This window comes from Vespa velutina, chromosome 1 (assembly GCF_912470025.1).
Source record: "Vespa velutina chromosome 1, iVesVel2.1, whole genome shotgun sequence".
NCBI classification, from domain to species: Eukaryota; Metazoa; Arthropoda; class Insecta; order Hymenoptera; family Vespidae; genus Vespa; species Vespa velutina.
In genome coordinates this window covers 920,001-930,000 of record NC_062188.1, presented here as the reverse complement: position 1 = coordinate 930,000, position 10,000 = coordinate 920,001, and the positions used below count along the sequence as shown (strand labels likewise).

The 10,000-nt window shown below is 37.5% G+C and overlaps 1 protein-coding gene across 8 annotated transcripts in view; it reads right to left on the bottom strand.

The window, feature by feature from the left end:
- Nucleotides 1-10,000, bottom strand: part of LOC124950671 (mucin-5AC-like) — a 189,383-nt gene that overhangs the window by 99,934 nt on the left and 79,449 nt on the right. The window lies entirely within an intron of this gene.

The following is a 10,000-nucleotide window of genomic DNA, read 5'->3' as shown; positions in this document are numbered from 1 at the left end:
AGACACGCGCGCAGGGACGCATAGGGTTAACGCACTCTGTGATTCGTGCGAGAGAGAGAGAGAGAGAGAGAGAGAGAGTGAGAGAGATTAGAAGGGCGAACGAAGAGAGATGGTGGAAGAGGAGGAGGAGGACGCAGAGGGCTGATCGTGAAGCGAGAAGCGCGCGCGCGGCCATCGATCCGCTTGAAAAACCATGAATGTTCTCTCTCTCTCTCTCTCTCTCTGTCTCTGTTTCTCTCTCCTCTTTCGATGCTTTTCGACCCTATCTTCTCGATTCTTTACTTTATTACCCAGGTATTACAGTGAAACGTCGATTAATACGAAAAATCGATTATCGGAAGTGATATGCCTCCCCCATTAATTCCAATAGTCGACCTTTCGTTATTCTTTCCTTTTTTGTTTTGTTCTGTTTTGTTTCATTTCTACCCTCTTCGTGAATATGTATTACATACATGCGTCAACGAATTTTTATGCGCATACTATGAATATATAGGCATTTCTACGATTAATAAAAAATCGAACAATCGCTAAAAAATAGATGTATATGTAATTTTATAACTTATCTAAATATATGTACACACACACACACACACACACACACACACACACACACACACACACACACATATATATATATATTATTTCAATTAATGAATTATATATAAATCGATTACGGTTTATCCGAACATTGGTTTTTACTCTGTCGTAACTTTCAAAAGCTTTCTTCGATTCCTTTGTCATTCCACCTGCTCCGAACCTCTTCGCCAAGATAAATTATTAATCAGTTCGCGAATAAATTAGAATCGAATCAGAATATTAAGTGGTCTCGCGATTAATCATCGCCATCCGACAAGTGTTACGAACGAACCCACGGACGCGACTACGCGAGGATTATTAAAAGCTCGGTCGAAATGAAAAATTATGCTCCGGTAGGATCGTTAAAAATCGATTTTACTTACGGCCGTGAGGGATCCCATCCTCTGAGAGAAATAATGGGGGGCCCCCCATGCATAACATAACTTGTATCAAATATTTCGTTGAAGAAAAACGCGATACGAATCGTCGTTGCTTGGCTGTTATCTCTCGATGATAATTGATCGTTATCGACAAATTGAAAAAAAAAAAAAAAAAAAAAAAAAAAAAAAAAAAGAAAAAGAACAGCGACAAAAAGAAAAAGAAGAAGAAAAAAAGAGTAGAAAAAAAAAGATTTAGCGCACGCGAAAAAAATTCCCAATGGTAAAGTTCTTTTCGAGAAATAAGATATAAATTGTGTCGAATGAGAGCTTTTAATAGGAAAAGAAAGAATGAAAAAGGAAGATGGCTTCGTTTCGAAGAAGCAATAACGCTCGTTAAGCGATTTTATCGTATCTCCTCTTTATTTTCGATCGTATCATCCTCTCCTACGTATCTCTTTCTCTCTCTTATTCATTCATTCATTCATTCATTCTCTTTCTTTCTTTTCGTATACGTACGATATGCATCGTTGAGTGCAACGTACGTTGCATCGCGTTACTGAGAACCGTACTGTGCGATCGCAGCGGGAGCCAAGGATATTAAAACGAGACGACGGGAGAAGACGAGACGACGGGAGAAGTTTTCCTTTCGTATTACTTTCCTCTCTTTCAAATTCATTTAACAATCCGAAGAACGCATTTTCAAATACACATTAAGTGAGTAGAAATTAATCGTGAAAAAAATTATTCGCACGATCGCTTTTTAATATTTCGAGATTGTATTCCAACGTATTATTTTATCAGTCGAATCTTAGGAAGATCGCGAAGATCCTCCTTTCCTCTTCTTCTCTTTTCTTTTTCTTCTTTTTTTTTTTTTTTTGTTTCCTCTTACCCCTATTCCCCCCGATTTCTTCTCTCTCTCTCTCTCTTTCTTTTTTTCCATTTCCTCTTCTCTCTTGTGAATTCCGCAAAGACGTTTCTACCAAGTAGCTTTCCTCTGGAAGGCGCGACGAAGCGAACGAGTTTCTCGCGGCGATGTTTACCTCGGCTGGCCTTGCTCCACTTTCCGATAGCGGCGGCGACGACGCGTCGTTTTGACGCGCTCTGCTACGTGTATGCGCGTATGTATATGTATGTATGAGTGGGCGTACGTATACTCGTATGAGAACATGTGTGTGTGTGTGTGTGTGTGTGTGCTCGTATGTATGTATGTCGAAACAAGTATGAGTTTCTTGTATGAGCGAAGGTAAACGTTACAAATATTTTTACAAAAATATATAGAAACCGTAAAAGAAAGAGGAAAAAAAAAAAAAAAAAAGAAAAGAAAGACAAGAAAAGTCATCGATTAATAAAGCGACATGTAGAGTAGAAAAAATTGTTCTAGCTTATCGACGATTGCGAACACTCGAGATATATTCGAGATTTCAATCGTTCCCGTGTTTAATACGTGTGACAATGTCGATGACTCGCGAGTCGTGTTTATAATTAAATCAAAATTAAATCCATCGTAAATGCATATAATTGTGTATTAACGAATAAAGAAAACCTTTATCGTTTACAATACTTCGTATTAAACGTTACAAAGCGTCGATGATTTCTCGAAATATTTGTTTGCCTCTTTTCGTCTTATCTAGAGATAAAAAGTATAGTGTAAAATGAATGGAAGATGGAAAACGAGAAAACAGGGTTCGACGAACGAAAAAGATAATCGAGGGCCATGCCGCACTCAGTTCAAAGGTCATCGAAATGAAACGAGAGAAACACGTAGTGTAATTTGGTTAAGCTTAAGTTGTGGGTAGCAACGAATCAACAGTTTATTCGATGCCACACGATGTTGAATCTCGTAACGTTTACCGAAACTCCGTCAAGCAGGAGGGTTGTTAGAGAATCGAGTCAACTAAGTTCTCGAAGGGGAAAGGGCAGAGGCGAAAGGAGAATGAGAGAAATCGTAAGCGGGCTGAGGTGCTTCAACTACTTCAATGGTCCAAAGATGAGAAACAAACAGACAAACAGACAGCTAAGCCAGAGTGAGAGAGAGAGAGAGAGAGAGAGAGAGAGAGAGAGAGAGAGAGAGAGAGAGAGAAGAAAGAACTGTTTCTTTCATTTTTTATCTTCTTTCTTTTTTCTATAACGATCTTGACACGATTTCTATTAGAAAATCAGTATTGATTCTAATATAAAAATCTGAATGAATCGGCATGACAAACAAAAAATGTCTACGCATTTCTTTACCGTTCATTATTCCGTTTATTCGATGAAAACGTTTACGTTTCTTTTTCTAGATCGAACGACGATCGTGAATTAATGGAACGGAATAAAAATTGTTAGATACGATGTTGGGTATTTAGGGCACAACAATACTACCCCGCCTTGTGATACACAACGAATCGTTTTTCCATATGGCAATTTCGTGTAAAACGAGTTTTCACCGGGCGAAAGGAAGAACTGAATTATATATATATATATATATATGTGTGTGTGTGCGTGTGTTCGATAATAATAAGTCGAGCATATGTGGAAAAAGAAATCGACTTTGAAAGAGTTGCAAGAGTCAATTAGACGTCTGATAAGTTACGCGCGGATACTCTTGCTCGTGTCATTCGCCGACTTACCTGCATTCTCGTTAAGCTAATGATTCAACAGGTGTTGCGCGAATACACACCAAGCAGACAAACGGACGGACGGACGGACGGACGGACGGATAAACTCGCAGCATCGCATTCGAATCATTCACTTTTTTCTGTTTCATTTTATCATCCATTACGAGTCCGTGTCACGGTAATGATTTATAATTGGTCTTATCGAGCCGACATATGTCTTCTTTTTTCCAAAGAAAAAAAAAAAAAAAAAAAAAAAAAAAAAAAAAGAACAAAAAAAAAAAAGAAAAAAAGAAAGAAAAGAAAAAGATATTAATAAAACAGAAAGAATTCGAAGATCGATCCAATCCAATCCACGCGAGTTTACGTTCGTACAAAAGTTACGCAATAAAATAGATATGAAGGAAGCACGGAGAGAAAAAGAAAGATAGAGAAGGGAACGGTAAAGTGGGCGGGAGGGAGGTAGGTTACGCTTAAAAAAAAAAAGTACCTCGTTAATTCACGGATGGCATCTGAAAAGTTCAAGGAGATACTCGGCAGGTTGCAGTAGGTATCGCGGAAGTTTTAATTGGAACGTAAGCCGTTTCTCTCTTTTTTTTTTCTCTTCGTCTCTCCCGGTAGTCAAGGCTTGAGGTGGAGATAAAAAAAAGAGAAAAAAAAAAAAAAGAGTTAAAAAAAAAAGAACTAAAAAAAAAAAGAAGAAGAAAATAATAATAAAAAAAAAGAAATTATAAAGGAAAGAAATGAGAGGACAAAGTGAAGGAAGAGAGAGAGAGAGAGAGAGAGAGAGAGAGAGAGAGAAAGCGTAAGCAAGAAACAAAATAAAAAAGATAGGAGAAGGTAGGATATTAAAAAAAAAAAGTTCAAGTGGATTCGATCGATCGATGAACAAAGTTTTGCAGACAATGGATATAAATATGTCAGGAGAAAACTGGCTATAGGATATAATACGGTAACTTAGCCTACTAGAAGTTGCAGAAATCGATTGATTATGTTCGCATCGAGTTCGACGTGAAGAAAGAAGGTACGAGTTAACGGGGAGTTTTCGCTTCGTTTTTCATTTCTTTTCTCTTCTCTTTCCTTCTTCTCATCTCTCCTCTCAATCTCCGTTATTTCGTTCGATTTAATCTTATTCTCGAGAGCGAAAGTAAATCCATCGGCGGCTTTAAAAGTCGGAAGTTTCGTATCCGATACGCTCGACCGGAGGAAAAATTAGTCGAATCGAAGCCACGAAAAGTATATTTTTCTTTTATTACATCGGATCAACAATGGATCTTGGCGACGAATACGAATAATGGAATCGATTTCCGATCGATCGATTCCTTTTATCTCTCTCTCTCTCTCTTTCACTCTCATGCACGATGCTCCACTTTCGTGATCCGTCGAATACGAACGGCCGTTTCTTCATTTTATTTCCGCTTAATGTTCTACGTTCGAGAGCACTTTACGGTGTCTTTACGCTCGTGAATAAATTACGAGGGCGAGAGGCTAATAACTGCAGGCTTGTTGTAATCGAAAGAAGAAGAATAAGAGAGAGAGAGAGAGAGAGAGAGAGAGAGAGAGAGAGAGAGAGAAAGAGAAGAAAGTTGTGAAACAAAGGGATGAACTTTTCAAGTAGAATCTCGAGTGCGGAAAAACAAGGGAAAATCATCGAACCATCGTGGAAAATTCTTAGAGACGAACGAAGGAAAATCTGCAAATCTGCTGTGAAGCAAAGAGAAAGAGAAGAAAAGGAAAGAGATAGAATGGGAGGGCAAAAAAAAAAAGAAGACAAAGATAGAGAATTTCTTGTTCAAAGAGAAAAGGAAATAAATAAAAGAAATAAGTAATCGAGTCGCGCTTAATTGCAACCGAGTTTCGTTCGTCGGATCGTTATCGAAGATAAAAGGAGAGATAAATGTGTGATCGGCCGAGTGATTTGTGTGCAACACAACAATGACACGTTATCAGTCGACGAATCGATAAAACGGGGCACGCGAGCGTACCTTGAACTTCTGCCAAGTCAGGGTCAAATACGTGCTACTTTCCTACCTCTTCTTTTATTTCTCATTTCGGTCTTCCATTTTGTTCGAAATAAAACATAGGTAAAAAAAGTTTCCGATTATGTTACAAAAAAAAAAAAAAAAAAAAAGAAAAAAAAAAAAAAAAGAAAAAAGCATTATTCTTGTCGAAATTAGAAACGATTAAAACATTTGACAATTAATTTATGAATTAGAACAAATCAAACGAATTAAGTGGTAAGAGATTAAACGTCGGCAATGCGAATACCATCTCTCTATCTTGGATACGTGATAAAATAATAATGCTAAGCGCTTAACCAAACACTCGATTTTCATGGTACACGTTTAAATAAGATAATGAAAAGACCGAGGAGTAAGAGAAGGCTTCGTAAACTCGGTGCGATCTACGAAAGACGCGATGAAAACGATTCGAAGCGTAAAGTAATTCATCGTTGATGAGAAATACTTTGTAGAAAAAATTGAGCCCCTCAAAGGTATCGACTCCTATGTTGCTTTTATGAACACAAACCTGTCTATGACTAACGAGCTATCCGCAATTATCTGGCCGTGCCTCTACGTTATCTAAAATAACTATGGATTTCACGTAATCCTATTGAAACGTAGAGACTTGATATCGTACCGATTAGGAAGAGAATCGATAATAATTCGAGGCATTTCGGTGTAATGTCTATACCTATTCTAATGATTAGAAGATAAACGTTTAACACTGTCAATTATTATATACAACGTTGATATACAATTCGTCAGGTGGAGTAGTTTTCTTATTTACAACAATTTTTCTTTATTAATTATATACGCATACCAATGAATAATGAGTTAACGCATATCGATATACGATATATCAAGAGACGTACACAGTTTAACAAATATTCGATGCTAATGAAAAAACTTCAATATCGAACAAATGAATTCTTTTTCTTTTTTTTGTTTTCATTTTTCTTTTTCCCACTTTCAGTACTTTGAATAAATGTTAAACAATGAATGGAATTGCGAGTGTATTTACATGACGCTTAAAACGCAACTTTGCAAACGTAAAATAAAATTGTAATGTATTTATAAGGGGGAAAAAAAAAAAAAAAGAGAATAGCAATAGAATAGAAATAGAATAGAATAGAATACACCGATTTACATTCGAGATAACATTTAAATAAACGATATATACATACGTCGACGACAAATTCGAACTTTTCGAACGGGTCGTAAAAAGTCTTATGTTACATTCTTATACACCCGAGTTATACTTTGAGTTAGATTCTGAGCTTTCATAAAGCGAACCTTTTCGAAATGTCCAACATGGCGATTTCGAGGGGACGATTCGAGGACCGCACACACGGAGAAGGAATACACAAAAGCATCACAGATTTTCCCGAGTTCTTTTTTCTTCTTATTCTTCTTTTTCTCGGCGTAACGTAATCGGTTTCGACTTCCAACGAGAAAGTTATTCTTATGGAGAAACGAAGAAAGAAAATGCGAGTTTCCAAGACGATAAGTCGAAGAAAATAATATTTATTTTTGCGAGTCGTCTCTTTTTTTTTCTTTTTCCTTTTCTTCTTTTTCTTTTTTCTTCTTTTTCTTTTTTTGAGGAGAAAAGAGAGAGGAGGTGGAGGAAAGAGGGAATGAAAAATCTCTCGAAGAATTAAATTACATGGAGGGTGAAAGGTATTAATCTTCTTGAGAGAAATTCAATGAACGCAACCTTGGTAAAGTTAAAGAAGAAAGAAGGTTTCTCGTTAATTAGTTCTTTCGCGCATAACGTGATATTGAATAACGCATCGAGAGATGGAGAGGGGAAGGGAAAGAGATATATATATATATACACACACATATATATATATATATATATATATCGATCGCAGCAAATCGCTCGACGCGTTACGCAATGACGATAACCTAGAGAGTAGGTGCGCCGTTAATGTCGTTTAAACGGAACGATAAATCGAGTTCCCCGTGTCGCGTTGAGGAAAAATATTAGCATTCGCGAGATAGATACGAAACGACTTAATGTGTTCGCCTTGCTTGTTGCTACTTCGATTCTACTTTTCTTCTTCTTTTTTTTTATCTTCCTTCCTTCCTTCCTTCCTTCCTTCCCATTTCCTTTCTTCTTTTTCCTTTCCGCCTCGAGATTCACACGGAAAAGTATTTTCGACCGATATACGACCGCTAAATTAATCTAAAACGAATCCATGAATATTAATTCGAACGAAGTAAACCAACTACTACAGTACACCGGCGTACAATACGAATTTACATGGCAGGGTGCTCGTAATGGACGCTCGGTACGCTCGATTAATTACACCGATAATTCATTAACTCGTAGCAACGATATAGTTCGATGCGTAGAATCTTATTCGCGAGCAATATTCATGAGCGCAGCGCGATACTGTTCATCAACTAAACTACTACATTCGCACTTACTATTAAAGTTTACTTTGGTTATACTCGGGGGATACGTTATTAAAGGAAGAAACTAAATTTACTTTTTTCAAACTTTACTCGTCGATTTACGTTTCTCCTTTTCTAGCGTCAATTTGCATTTTCCACCTACTATCCTCTATCGTCTTACACGATAGCTAACAGAGAAATTATATCGTACTAATAAATCCGATTAATTATCCATCGAATCTATTACAATTACATTTCGGAGAGTAGGAAACGTATGTATTTTCGATTTATTTTACTAGTTTCTAGTTGAATTGCAAATTTAGGTGAACGTCGAAAACATAGGCTGCAAAGAGAAGGATAGATAGAAATAGAGAGAAAGAGAGAGAGGGAGAGTTCGCGGTTAAATCAAAGGTAGAGTTCAACAAATCTCACGCTCGAATCGTTGTGTAAACAATCCCCGGCTACACAAGTGAAACTCGCATGATTTTACATCGAATTGTAAGCGGACGATGTCTCTCTCTCTCTCTCTCTCTCTCTCTCTCTCACTCTATAATAAATTTATTCTCGCCTTCGGTACGCCCACTCGAATCCTGAATTCTCTATTTCTCCCCTCCCTCCAATCCCCTTCAAGAAGCATCCTGACGTTATCTTTTACCATCTCTTTCCTCTCTCTCTCTCTCTCTCTCTCTCTCTCTCTCTCTCTCTCTCTCTCTCTCTCTCTCTCTCTCTCATCATTTCTCCTCTCACTCACTTCTCTTCTATCGTCTCTTCTCATCGTTCATGAGAGAACAAAGGAAGCAAAGGAGCCAACTCGAGAGACAAAATTCGCGACGTTTCAAAACCCGTTCCTGCGAAGAGACGTACATCTCGTGATTTACGAGCGAAGATGATATCTCTAGTTTCAACGTATTAAATATCAAATCAGCAGTAACATCGATACTTAAAACGACATTGACTATAAACGCGCGATAAATTTCTAATTCGCAAAATGTCTCTTAAAAAAAAGAAAAAAAAAAAAAAGAAAAAAAAAAAGAAAAAAGAAAAAAAATATAAAAAAAAAGATATAAAAGAAATAAGTAACATGAAAAAAAAAAAGAAGTAAAAAAAGAAAAAAAGAATTAAAAATCTAAAATAATATCAAACTAACACGCACACGCACACACGCAAGCACATACACACAGCTGTTCAAAATAAAGAAGAGAATAAATCTTTGAGATAATTTTTTCAAATGCTTAATTCCTTTTACACCTAAGGAAGAGTTTAAGAGCTTTTATCGTGTAATGAGCAACCACTCGCCGCACGCGCATGCGAACAAGTGCACGTAAATGCACATATACACGTGTAAATGCAGACGAAAGAGGAAAAAAGAGTTCGACTAAAAAGCATATTTTCTGCGCTGTACTTCCGCGGACGAGCCATTCCCGAGAATAGAGATATGAAACATTGATCGCGGAGAATTTCTTTCTCTTTTTCTTTTCTCTCTCTCTCTCTCTCTCTCTCTCTCTCTCTCTCTCGCTTTCTATCTCTCTATCTGTCTCTCTCGCTCTCGTCGGTGCATGCACACGTATATATACTAACATATAAACGCAAACACAAAAACTGGTAAGAAAGCGAGAAAGGAAGCAAAAGAAAGAAGAATAAGATGAAGAAAAAGAAAGAAGGAGGAAAGGAAGGAAAACTGGAAACGGAAAATGTGGACGAAATGATATCGCTTTACCGTCCCAGCTTCCCTTTCCTTTTCTTCTTTGCTCCTTATCGAGAGAGAGAGAGAGAGAGAGAGAGAGAGAGAGAGAGAGAGAGAGAGAGAGAGAGAGAGAGAGAGAAGAGGATGCAAGAGGAAGATATCAAACTCGACGATCTCTGCATGTATAGATAGTATTCCATGGTATTCGAAAATATTCGATACGTTCGTGGCTCCCTCGGCGCGCATCGACAACGAAAGGGATGGAGAAGGACGGAGATAGACACAGAAAGAGAGAGAGAGAAAGAGAGAGAGAGAGAGAGGAGGGGAGTGTCGGCGTTTTCCAGAGATGTTTGCTTGCATAAC